Here is a 14,243-nt window from a genome sequence, read left to right as displayed (position 1 = left end):
TGATCTTCCATTATGAGTATTAGTTGCGGATCCAGGATTTGAGAGAAGGAGTCAAAACTCTATGTAAATTTTTTTTTAGACAAAATAGCATTAATTGAAAAAAATATACTTTAATACATAATTGCTATTCGATACAAAATGTCTTAAAATTAAAAAAAAAACTTCTAATACTAAGTAGATCGATGATTACAAGGTGGCAATTGACATCTACGATCTGTCATAGTTTGAAAACGATATGTTGTCTCTACCTATACTGTTTCTTTTTAGGGTTAAGGTGCAAAAATATCCCTAACGTTTTGGATCAGGAGCAATTTTACATCTAATGTATAAAATGGTGCAATTTTACCCCTAATGTTTGTAGCCAATAGCAATTTTACACCTAACGTTGGTAAATTGGATCAATTTTAGACACTATTATAAAATACAATTATTTTTGTCTTTATCTTGCAGCAATTGCATATCAATTTGTTCTAAAAAAGGACATAATGTTTTTTGTAATTTAATAATAAAATTGGAGATTACTATTTATAAATTCGGTAAATTTTTTAATTTTTTTTATCTAATTCGTACAAAAGACAGTATATTTTTAATGTTTTTTTCTTATTTTTTTCACATCTCAATATATGTTTGTGATTTGTTACTGATAAAATAACGCATGTGTGAATTGTAGAAGACAAAATTCATGACCGAGAAGACAATTTGATGAATTATTTCTCAAATTGACCCAATTTATCAACGTTAGGGGTAAAATTGCTATTGGCTTCCAACATTAGGGGTAAAATTACATCATTTTAAACGTTAGGGGTAAAATTGCTCCTGACCCAAAACGTTAGGGGTATTATTGTTTATATTTAGTTATTTTTTAGACTATTTCTTTTTTTATTTGGGATGAAGGGGGGCAAATGCCCCTTTGACCCCCTACATCTGCCCATGATAAGTATCATCAAGTTTTTCTTCGTGAAATACAAGAGTATTGTCAACTATCACATAAATCTTACTCATTGAAATTATTCTTGAAAATAAATAAATGAAATTTTAAAATCGATTCTGAATGGAGTACGTTTTTCTTCAATGTGTCAAAGGTAGTTTATGCATTGCCTACTATTATTATATCACTATCTATAAATTTGAAGATGGATATTGAAGTTTTTTAATATATTTCAAAATTGTAATTTTTAATTATTTTGATACTAGATATACTGTTTTTTTTCCTTACAGTTCCAAAAAAAAAAAAAATATACTGTTTTTTCTAGGCTTTCTTGTAAAAACCACTTCTTATTATAATACATTTTATTTGAATAATCAGATATTAAAATTTAAAAAAAAATACGATTTTTGTCTTTTACATTTTAGTAATTAATATTTGTATAAACCATTATATAAAATGAGTTACCATATATATATATATACGGTAATTTTGTGTGAATACAAATGGACAATACCTATCTTTTTCTTAATTCACCTGCTGGAAAAATAAGCGACCATACCGTATGGAAAGAAAGAAAAGAACGTGAACACATCTTTTCAAAGTAAGAGATGCCCATGCCAATATGTCCCGTTTATAGGGTAAATTACACCCATGGCCACTGAACTTTACCCATTTTCACATTATAGTCACTGAACTTCATTTCTTTCCGATATGGTCACTGAACTTTACACTTTTTAACACTGGTGACCACTTAACGTCTCAAAACGACAGTTGACGGTTAAAAATAAAAAATCCAAAGAGTTAATGATATTCTAAGGAACTTTAATTCTTGAAATTTTTCGTTTTGAGGTCATTTAGGTGTTGTTTGGTTATGAGAGAGAAAGTGAATTTTTAGAGAGAGAAAGCTCCAAAAAATGTGATTTTCGAAAATAAAAATGTGGTTTCATGGTAAATGTCGTTCTGAACAACTTTAATTCTTGAATATTTTCATTTTGAGGTCGTTAACGATCGTTAACGGTCATTTTGAGAAGTTAGTTAAAATTGAGTGGTCACCGGTGTTAAAAAGTATAAAGTTCAGTGGCCATACCGGGAAGAAATGAAGTTCAGTGGCCATAATGTGAAAATGAGTAAAGTTCAGTGGCCATGGGTATAATTTACTCCCCGTTTATATATGGCAAAATGCATTATGAGAAATCTCGACTTATATACATTAATAGCGTTCTGAATTTAGTAAAAAAAAAAACAAAAACGCGATTGATCGAAACTTATAAAATGTCACATTAGCTCTCTAAATTTGTTTAATTTAAAGTGATATGATTAACTTTTAAGTCTACATGTCAGAATAAGATTGGTTTTGGATAAATTAAAATGTATATCACTCTAAGCTAGTTCAATGAACTAATTGATCACTGTAAGCAAATTCAGCGAGCTAATAAACTTTAAACACATTAAGACGGTTAGTAGATCATTTTAAGTAAATTTAAAGGGTTAACGAGACATTTTATAAGTTGAAGGGTCATAGCAAGTTCAAGAGACTTCTAATATATTAAACCTCACTTATCATTAGGGGTGGCAACAGCGATGAGATTATCCGAAAACCGCGAGTATCCGAATCGACAGGGTTGAAGAATAACCGTAAAAATTGGGGATGGGGACGGAGAATTTTTTTCCCCAAAACCTAAATGGGGATAGGGATTGCTATATCCGCCCCATTACCGTATAAATTCCCATGAAGATTCCCGGAAAATCCCCGAATAAAATTATTAATTTTAATTTCTAACCATTATTTATATATCAATGTATCATAATAAATTAGTAACTTTTTATTAAAAAAATATGTACAGGGACAATATAATCAGCAATTGTTGCTGGTTACAGATTTTTGCAACCAGTTTGCTGGTTACAGATTAAAGAGTAACCAGTAAACTGGTTACAGAAATCTGTAACCAGACTGCTGGTTACTTGTAATATAACCAGTACAATATTAAATGTTTTTGGTTATTTCTTAAAGAATATTATAATTAAATTTTTGTATATATAAAAATTAATATTATTAATTTATTGGACATGAGGATTTTCCGAAACCGTATGGGGAGGGAATGAGGATGAAAAAATTCCCGAATTATTTAATATGAATTTCCCGAAACCGTTCCATAAACATTTGAGGACGGAGTGGTAAATGCATACTCGTCCCCATCCCGTATCGTTGTCACCCTTGCTTATCATTTCCATTCATTTCTTATTTTGAAATATTATACTATTAATTTTTTTTATCATACTAAACTTTTTATTTAGTAAATTAGTTAAATTAGTTAGGTGTAAACAGTTAATTTGGTAAAAAAAAAATTCTAAAATTATATATTTACAATTTAAAATAAAGGCTTAATAATCATTTGCTCTGTGAATTTATCTAAATCGTTTGATTTGCCCAATGAACTTTTAAAATGTCTAAATTTCCCTATCAACTTGAGTAAAATGTAATCAATTAGTCATTCGGTTGCAAAAAATAAAAAATAAGTTGAATACGAAAGATATGTTGCACGCGCCTTGAAAAATTAAAACGACTAAAGTCGGGCTATGAGGTTCTAATATCAAAGAGGACAAGTTTTACGGTTGAACAAGTAATAACTTCTTGTTTAATATGTTTTAATCTATTATGTGAATTTTTTTTATTGAAAGGTTGAGAATGGGGGAGGTTTGTCAGACATCCCAGCTACTGGCACTCCTGAAAACCACCCCGAGCCCAAGTATTATTAAATAAGAATAAAAAATAAGAGTACAACATACTCTAAAGAATTAAGAAAATCTATACAAATCACGCCCAATGGCATTATCTCTAATAAGCAAAGCGCAAAAATCGGGTGTCCCATCCCACCATTCTAAAAGAGAAGCAGTCCTTTCGTAAGATGCAAGCGAATCGGCGATCTGATTGCCTTCCCTAAAAATGTGCGTACAAACAACTGTCATTGAATCCATATTCGATAAGCAATTAATCCAATCAGCTCTAAGCGTCCAAGGAACGGTAAGAACGCGAGTCCGGAAGAGATGAACAATAAAAGACGAGTTCCAGCCAAACTTTATTCCAACCCCGCTCAATTGATGCTGAAATTGAAAAAATAGCAGCGTGCAGCTCCGCCATGTGCACTAAAGAGCAGTCCAGAGGGTAGGCAAATGCAACCACTGAACGACTGTAATGTCCTCTAAAAATACCACCGCAACCAGATTGACTAGAGACAACCGAAGCATCGGTGTTAACTTTGATCCATTCCGCAGGTGGCGGGCTCCAACGAATCGGAAGAACACGAGGCGCGGTCCATAAGCGAGGCAATAGGCCAGGGGAGTCTAAAATCCGGTTTTCCACCGTCGAGTTCCAAGTATAGCCAATCTGAAACTGATCGGCGTTTCTGGTCCCAGCCCATAAAATGCGAAGAGAGACATGGATATTTGGATTGATGTTATTGAAAATGCAGTTGTTCCTGATATGCCATATTACCCAAACCGCAGTTACCACCGCGCTGAGCCACAAGGTCGTCAATTGTTTGCTGAATTTTTGAGATAAGGCATGTTCCATTAACACAACAAAAGTTGAATCAAGAATCAAACGTCTACCAAACAAAGATGAAAGTCCGAGCCAGATCTCCCTAGAAAAGGGACATTGGACCAAGAGATGATCAATAGATTCAACATCCGAGTAGCAAAGGCAGCAGTGGGATACCAACGGAATACCTCAGAATTGGAGAGCATCATGAGTCGGAAGAAAGCCAACGAAGGCTCTCCAGCAAACCATTGATCGAGAAGGTGGGATAAAAGGTTTCCAGATGAGTGAGGAGATAGGGTGACGAGGAAGCGGGCGTCGCATCCAATAATAAAAGAGTTTAACAGTAAAAATGCCATTAGTTGCAGGTCGCCAATAAACTTCATCCGAATTAGAACCATTCGACTTAATGTTAAGAATACGCCTAGAAATATTAGCCAGTACCTCAGGGAGACCATGCCATATGCCATTGATAAAAAAAAGTAAAAAACACGAGCCATTAGCTTACGCTGAACCATCAACGACATACCAAGTTGATGAGCAATGGGAGGAAGGATCCATTCGGATGTCCAGAATGGTAAGTCCGAAGACGTTCCCAGCGTCCAAAAGGAGTGCTCCTTCAGCTTGAGAAAAGCAGCTCGGATGGAGGACCAAACCGAAGACTTGTAAACCGCAATACGAGGAATTCTAGAGAGACCAATGAACCGAGTCTGGAGCAATCGAAAATAAAGAGAATCGCCTGCAATCAGGACCCATGCTAACTTCCAAGTAAGAGCAACATTCAGAGTAGGAAGATGCTTTAAGCCCAAACCTCCTTCATACAAGGGGTGTAAACATATCCGCCAGGGTGGCGCCACTAATTTGCTGGTGCAGGTGGAGCCGGTCCAGATAAAGTTCCTCATGTTTCTTGATAATTTCCGGGTTAAAGTAGCAGGCCATTTATAAATAATAAAGGAGTGAATCATAGAGCTAGTGATTACCGAATTTACCAAGGTGAGTCGTCCCGCCATTGATAACGCACTCCCTTTCCATCTTGAGAATGCCCTGATGATTTGATCACCAATGGGCCCAAGATAAGCCGCTCAAGGAGCTCCCTAGAAAAAAGGTACTCCGAGGTAAATGAAAGGGAGAGAGCCCGTTGGATCCCAACAATGTCCGTCAACCTGATTCGACGCCTAGCGGCAACCGAGTCCCCAAAATAAGCCGTGGATTTACTCCAATTAACCATTTGTCTCAACACAAGCCTATAAGATGTGAAGATTTCATTAATCACTCAAACATTCACCAAGGATGCTTGACAAAAAAACAAAACGTCATCAGCATATAAAAGATGCGTTGGCATGTTGCACTTACTAGAATATGCCATCGGCTTTAGAGCCCCGCTGTCAATATATGAAGAAATCAACCGACTCATGTAATCTTCCGCCAATCCAAAGAGAATAGGTGAGAGAGGGTCGCCCTGACAAACACCCCTAGAGCACTGGAAATACCCAGTGATGCCATTACTGGTGATAATTGAAATACGAGCGGACGATAGGATGTTAAGAATCCAATCTCTGAATCTAAGGCAAAACCCGAATGCCTCTAAAACTTCCAATAAAAAACTCCAATCAAGTGTATCGAATGCTTTCCGAATGTTAATCTTCAGACTTATATTCCCCCCAAAGGATTTTTTGTTCAAGGAGTTAATGCCTTCTGAAGCAATAGCAATGCACTGATGAATCTGGCGCCCTTGGATGAATCCGAATTTATTAGGGGTAACAATTCTAGCAGCAATTAAGGCAAGTTTGTCAGCAAGTATTTTAGAGATAATTTTGAAACTGAAGTTACTCATTACGATAGGCATGTATTGTTCAATGAGGGAGGCACCATCCACCTTTGGTATAAGAACCATGAGATTTGAATTCAGGCCAGAAGAGATTAAGCCATGCATAAAGAACCACTTTACCATTCTACATACATCAGAACCAAAAATTGACCAACATTATTGAAAAAATTGACCAGAGAACCCGTCAGTCCCGGGGGAGCTGCTGGGGGTCCATTGCAAATACCGTCTGTCTAATCAAAGAATCCGAAGGACATTGTAAAAGAGACTCATTTTCATCATCAGAAACTAGCTAAGGAATCATGTTCTTAATAGAGCCTAAGTTCCAGGACTATTGTTCAGTATTGGCGAAAAGAGTAGGGTAAAAGTCAGTGATATGATTTGAAAGTAATGTCGGATCAGTGCAAGGTGAACCATCAATGATTAATGAGCTGATACTATTGACTGCCTTGTTCGCCGAAGCTACTCAATGGAAGAAGTTGCTATTTCTGTCTCCCTCCACCAGCCATCTGACATGGCTTTTTTCTTTCAGATATGTCTCTTTATGGGATAAAAAACGGTCAAGCAATGAATGTGCTTTGAGTTCTTGTTTATGAAGAGCTTCCGACCATCCAGTTGATTCAATTTCCTGTTGAATTTGAGTCAGCTTCTCATGCGCCTTAGCAATGTTCAGATTAAAATCACCGAAGACTTCTTTATTCCAGCAACGAAGAACATGTCTCAGACCCTGAAGCTTATATGACAGCAAAGGCATAGGGGCGAGGGGAGGGCAAGGAAAATCCCAGTGGTCTCTCACCATATTAATGAACCCAGAGTGATTTACCCACATTTTCTGAAACCTGAATCTAGGCGGCTTGCGAGCTCCGAAGAGCAAGTGAACAACAGAGGATGATGGTCTAAATGATGGTGAGGCAAACCAGAGCAAGAGAAATCTCAAAGCTCAGTGAAGGAAGTGGAGACAATTGCCCTATCAAGCCGAGAACTAACCCGCGCACTCCCTTGCCTGCCGTTACACCAAGTGTAAAAACAACCAGAAGTAGGAACATCCACCCAGTCTCCATTGTCAATGTATTTTTTAAAATCTCGACAAGGCCACGATGTAGGGGCTCTTCTGGTTTTTTCATGCGCGCCAAACACGGCATTAAAGTCCCCAATATTTAACCAAATTCCATCATTCTCCACTTTCAGCTCAGATAGACGACTGAATAAATCCCTCATGCGATTAGCCCAGATGCTTTCATAAACAAAGCAGAGATGATGAGAGTTACCCTGGAGCAAGACCGAAAGCAAAACAAACTGATCATGCTGAATAGTCACCGAAACAGAAGCATTTAAATTGCTTGATTTCAAGATCTAAAGAGTGGGTTTCTCCCTCGAGTTGCAAGCAACCAATATCATTCCCAAGCCAAGCTAGTAACTGGGATGAATTGAGTCAACATCAACCATAGGCTCTGCTAAACAGAGAAAATCAGGCTTATGAATTATGTAATAATATTTCAACACACGTGTTATATTTCTCTCATATGCAGCTTACTTTTTTGCAATTAAGTGATTAAATCATTACATTTTAAGCAAGTTGAGGGGATTATTGGATATTTTAAACAAGTTAAGAGAATTATCGAGATACTTTAAAAATTCAGGAGGCAATCAAACTTTTTGGACAAATTCAGTGAATAAATGATATATTAAGCTTAAAATATAGTTTTACATTTTTTTATAAATAAAATAAACATAAAACACTAATTTTGAATTATTAAAAAGATAAATTTGGAATGCAAATGAAATCAATAATGTATATTAACTATGTTTTATGTCCAATATTTGATTATTGGAAATATGAGAAGCACAGTTTCTTATACATAGAATTAAAAGAGACTTGCTTTCAAAAAAAAAAAGAATTAAAAGAGACTATTGGTTGTATGAATATGCTTTGACCCTAGTCATGAACATTCATTGAAGGGTTACTTCGATATCTTCACAACTTATTAATTGAAGGTAGATTATCCGAAGCATCAAATTATTGGTATATGGACAATTGGTTCAATTCTTTGTTTCCTATAAATACTAGCTCCTATTTTAGAAGTGCATAAATCGAAAGAAGTCTCGCTCTATACACTAATGTGATTGTGTGTGTGGTCAAAATTAGTGGTGTACTTGGATTTCGGGTAGTGAGCGAGCATTTAAGTATTGTAATACTTGTTCCTTCATTCTCATATAGTCAAAGTGATTAATGTAGTAGCTCCAAGAACCTCATTAAAATTCAGTGTTCTTTCTTGTTTGTTTATTTCCTCTATTCCGTTTTTTGTTCCATGTTTATCGTTGTGTCTTGGAAGAGGAATTTGGCGTTGGATCGTTTTAAATTCCTAACAGCTGGTATTAGAGAAATCTGGTTTGGAAATGGTAGGGTTAGACAATGTAGGTTCTAGAATAAACAAGTTTGATGGAACTGACTTTTCTTTCTAAAGATTATAAATTAAAGATTATATGTACAGTAAGAAGTTGCACTTGCTGCTTTCTGAAGAAAAACCAAATGAGATGAAGCTAGAAGATTGGGAACTTCTCGATGGACAAGTATTGGGTGTAGTCATGTGGTTTTAGGAACTCACACACTAGCAAGTGCACTAGGTCATCAATAGTAAAGAAATGATAAATACCAAGTATCGTAACTCACTGATCTAATATTCTAGATTGCACATGTTGAACTATTAAAAGAGTAATGTACCATCATCTTTTGTTTTTAAAATGTAAAAGTGTGAAACAATATTTAAAAACTAAATTGATACTGACTAATAAAACTAAAAGCAAATAGACCACACAACTCATGGTTGTGTAATTAATGATCAAGCCTGCTCCCTCCGTTCCTCCAAAAAAATCCAATTTTCAATGCATAGACCACACAACTGCTTCGGCCTTTACCTATTTGGAGAAATGATCCATAACTACAATTAAAAATTTCTTCTAGCCCTTAGTTGTTGAAAAGGAACCTACAATATCAATCCCCTATGTTGCGAATGGCCAAGCTGGTTGGATTACTCTCATAGCGGTCTCTGGTGTTTGAACAATGGGAGCAAAAGATTGTCAAACCGAACATTTCTACACAAATTCAGCTGTATCTTTATCCATTTGGCTAGTAGAACCCTATAGCTGGGCTTTCTTTGCCAAAGCATATATACCTTCGTGAGCTCCACACAAGCCTTCATGAATTTCCTTCAAAATCAACTTTACTTCTTCAAAATCAACGCATTTCAACGAAGGTCTATCAAAAGATCTTCGGTATAAAATGCCTTCCATTACTGAATATCTTTCAGATTTTTGCAAGACTTTTATCTGATCATTCTTCTCTTCAGGAAGAGTACCAATAGCAAAATAAGAAAAAATGAGGGAAAACCACTCTTTTGTTAAGTCAATTACCAAGACTTCCTCCTGATTGATACTGGCTAAGGGAATTCGCTCGATGCGATAAGAACATGAATAAGACCCATTTAGGGTCAAAGCTAGATTTGCCAAGTGATCGGCCTCCTTATTCTCCTCTCTTGGGATTCATTGAATTTCCAGGCTTTAGCCTTCAGACTTCTCTTCTTGCAAAAATATTTTGACCATAGTCAAATATTTCTTCATTACTTCAGTGCGAGCTTCAAAACTTTTAGTCAATTGATAAACCATGAGTTGAGAGTCAGTTTTTAAAATAACTTTGTTCGGTTTTATGATGTTAAGGAATTCAGAGTCCCTGCAATAACACTTCATATTCGGTGACATTATTGGACGCAATATAGTCCAAAGTTACCGCATACCGAAGTTTGATTCCATTGGGTCCTTGCACAAAAACTCTAATGCATGCCCCATCATTGTTTGAGCTACCATCGACGAAAATTTCCCAGATTTCCAAAAGATTCAAGATAAGACCCTTCTCCTTAGGAATTTCAATTAAGAAATCAGCTAAAGCTTGTGCTTTAAATGCCTTTTGAGGCTCGAATCGTATGTCGAACTCCGTTAACTTCAATGCCCACTCAACAATTCTTTCTGATGTTCCAGACTCCTGTAAAATCTTCATTAAAGGCATATCAGTTCTGACCATAATATAATGGCTCTGAAAATAATGCCTTAACTTATTGTAGTAACAACCACACCAAAAGCCAACTTCTAAAGCTTTGATTATCTAGCCTCTGCATCCCTTAAAACTCTAGTGATGTAATACACAGAGAATTGCTATGTTCCCTCCTCTCGAATTAAGACCATGCCAATTGAATCTTCGGTTACATTTATATACAAATACAGTGTTTCACCAGGTAAAGGTTGACTGAGTAATGGAGGCGAAGCAAGAAAGATCTTTAATTGTTCAAAGGACGTTTAGTATTCAGTCGTCTAGTCAAAATTTTTTACTCCCTTTAGGCTTTTGTAGAAAGGCATACAACGCTTGGCCGAACAAGAAATGAAATGCCCTAAGGCATTAATATTTCCGTTCAACTTCTACACATTATTAATTTTCTTTAGAGGTTCCATGTTGATTATGGCTTGAATTTTATCCGGATTTGCTTCTATGCCCCTTTGGGATATCATAAAACCCAAAAACTTGCCCGAAGAAACACGGAACGTACATTTTTCCAGATTCAGCTTGAGGTTATGCTCTTGTAGTGCGGCAAAAACTATGGCTAAATCTGTCACATGATCTTCTACCGATCTGCTCTTTACAATCATATCATCAACATATACTTCAACTTTATCCCCAATGATGTCTCCAAAAATCTTATTTACCAGTCGCTGGTAAGTTGCTCCTGCATTTTTTAGGCTAAAGGCATAACATTGTATCCATATGTTCCTTCACCCATTCTAACACATGTATTTCAGAGATCCTTAGGATCCATTAGGATTTGATGATACCCCGTTGTTGCATCTAAAAAGGAATAAATGGCAAAGCCTGCTGTTGAATCGATAAGCATATCGATGCATGGTAGTGGATAGGAATCTTTGGGGCATGCTTTGTTGAGATCAGTAAAGTCTACGCATATACGCCATTTACCATTAGCCTTTTTTACGAAGACTACATTGGCTATCCACTTTGCATAGATTACTTCCTTGATGTGATACAGTCTAATAGCCTTTTTACTTTGCTTTAATGATTTGTTGCTTCTCCAGACCATGGTTTCTTAACTTTTGCTTAATAGGAGGAGCATCCTTTTGAATGTTTAAATAATGCATCATAAGATCTGGAGAAATTCCTGTGATATCCATGGGGTCCAAGCGAAATCCTGGACATTTTCTTTCAAGGTTGAAATGATATATGCCTTCGGCTTCTTTGGAATTTTTGAAGCAATTTTGACAGACTTCCCCTTAGCTAACCACACTATCTCCAATGCCCCCACTAGCTAAGGTCACTCTCTTTCTTCTTCCATATGATCTTGTATTGGCTTCATATTTAAAGAGGCTAGATATATCTCTTGGGCTACTATCTGATTTTCTTGAGCGACTACCATGCCTTCCTTTGTTGGAATTTGCCATGCCAAATGATGTATTGACAAAGCACCTGCCGATTCGGCCAAAAGCGGGTGCCCAATTATGACATTATATGGTAGCACCAAATCAAAAACCAAAAACTCAGGCTTGGAATGCCATTTAACTGGACCGTCTCTAATGGAACAGCTATCTATGCAATGCCAATGAGAGGTACCTAATGTCCCAATATCCCCACCAGTGGTGACAGAGTTAGAATGAGTCTGTCATGATCAAGACCTAACACTTTGTAGGCTTTACGAGTAAACAATGTTAGCAGAGCTTCCAGTGTCTATGAATACCCTACAAACTTTGAATTCTTCCAACCAAATTTCGATGACCAAAGCATCATTGTATGCCCGTCGTGCAAAGTTGCCAAAAGAAAACTCAGATTTAGATTCGACAATTCTCTCTTGGTCCTTGTGAATTCTTCATCGCTTTACTGAATGATCCTCTTTGGGCTCTCCAGCAATGACACTAATGACTCCACGAGGAGCCCTTTCTTCATGTTGCTTTCCTTTTGAATCCTTTGACTTGATGGCATTTTTCAGAAATTTGTCTAATTTTCCCACTTCAACCATTTTATTCAACTCCATAGCTAACTGTCTACAATATTCCGTATCATGACCTTCACTTTTATGAAATTCACAATATATGCCATTATGCCTTTGGACGGAAGTTTTTAGCTTTGGGGGATACTAAATGTGATGTCTGTTTGTTTCCACCCAGTAAAGGATTTCATTTCGAGGAGCGCTTAGAGGAGAATAATTTCGATCTAAGTGCTCTATAGATCGTTTATTATCTTCTCTGCTCCTATCATCTTTGGACTCCTTTGATTGACGAACCGAACTCAATCTCTCATTACGTAAGGGATTCAACTTGCGACTATCCCATTTAACAAAATCATGGGCTCTCCGCATCAAGTCGAGGAAGTTCTTTGGTCTTTGGGTGGTAAGCTCTTTGGCTAAATCTTTGCTTCAGCAATTACTTGCCATAGCTTCCACTGCACCAACAACATTCAGATGTTTAATCTGAATAGCCACTCTTTGGAAGCGTTCAACCCACTCATTCAAAGATTCGCTAGGTTCTTGCACTAAATAGTTAAGATCTTGCATTGTCTTGCTCTTAGGAATAGAAGTGATAAAATAATCCGCAAACTCCTTAGACATTTGCTTAAAAGATCTAATAAAGACTGGCAAGTTGGTCATACTAATAAGCAGCCAAATGTTTTAGTGTCGTTGAAAATAAACAACACATGAGTGCATCAATTGTTGTAGTGGTTTGTAGAGCTCTAAGAAAATTCTTCACATAAAGGGTTGGATCTATCATACCATTGTAATCTTTAAGTAGAGGATATTTAAATCCCCTCGGCATTGGTTGACTCATTATCTCAGCACTCAAAGGAGTGTCCACATCCGCAGTCTCTAACATCCTAGATTCTAGTCCTTCATCCTTCATCACGTGTCGAAGGTCACTCTTGATGAGATTATAAACTTCTTCCTTAAGAGAAGATTCATTTTCCTTCGACTTCGGTTGCCTTCGATCACGATACTTAGGAGATCTAGAAACCTCCAACTTTTTCTTATAAGCTTCATAATGACAAATCAAGGATTCAGTGGAATCATGACAAACGCCCTTACGCCGCTTTGGAGACTTGGATCCTTTTATCTTTAGAACATGCTTATTGGGTAAAGGTGAATGATGACGCTTTTGATACGAAGGGCTTTTAGGTCTTTCCTTCAATCTTCCTCTAACCACCTCAGAATGAGATTCTTCAGAAAATCCTCGCTTCCTAGGACATGTTTGCGCAACATGATGTCTTGTAGAACAAGCGATTAACACTCTTCCATCACCATATCTACCAGCTTCCCTTGCCTCCTTCAACTCCAAACACATAACATCCATTTGTGTAGCATGTTCATCTTGAAGGATGTTCACTGACTCTTAAATAGATCTCATATTGTATCTCAACTGCCTTGTTAAACAATCCATAAAACTATGTTGCCCATGATCCAATGACTTGAGGCATGCGTCAATCCTCTAGTCCAAAGTTGGTACAAGCAGTGGTGATACCAGATGATTACGAGAATCAACCAAGCCACGATGAGAAAGATGTATGTGGTTCCGTACCTTTAGTTCTAATTCTCAAGCTATTTACAGGCAACAAAGTGTGTATCCGGACATGTGGCAATATTTGATTAGTCTTCAGACCCTATCTTTCTGTTCCGTGCTAAATATGAATTGGGGGAGCGTGCCTTTGTGATCTAGAGTGACTATTGGTCCACATGTCCCTTAAGGCAGCTCCCAACCGAAGCTTTGTTCCTTCACTCCATAACTGAATGTATTCTTTCATGGGTTTGGACCCCAAATGTTAGATTCGGTCCTTGACCGAAGTCCAAGCGTTTGGGTCATTCAACTCAAGCATTTTGGGTCATTTAACTCAAGCGTTTTGGCTCATTCAACCAATA

Source organism: Euphorbia lathyris, chromosome 8, assembly GCF_963576675.1.
Source record: "Euphorbia lathyris chromosome 8, ddEupLath1.1, whole genome shotgun sequence".
In the NCBI taxonomy this organism is placed as follows: Eukaryota; Viridiplantae; Streptophyta; class Magnoliopsida; order Malpighiales; family Euphorbiaceae; genus Euphorbia; species Euphorbia lathyris.
The sequence above is the reverse complement of the archived record's forward strand: the minus strand, read 5'-3'. Positions refer to the sequence as shown.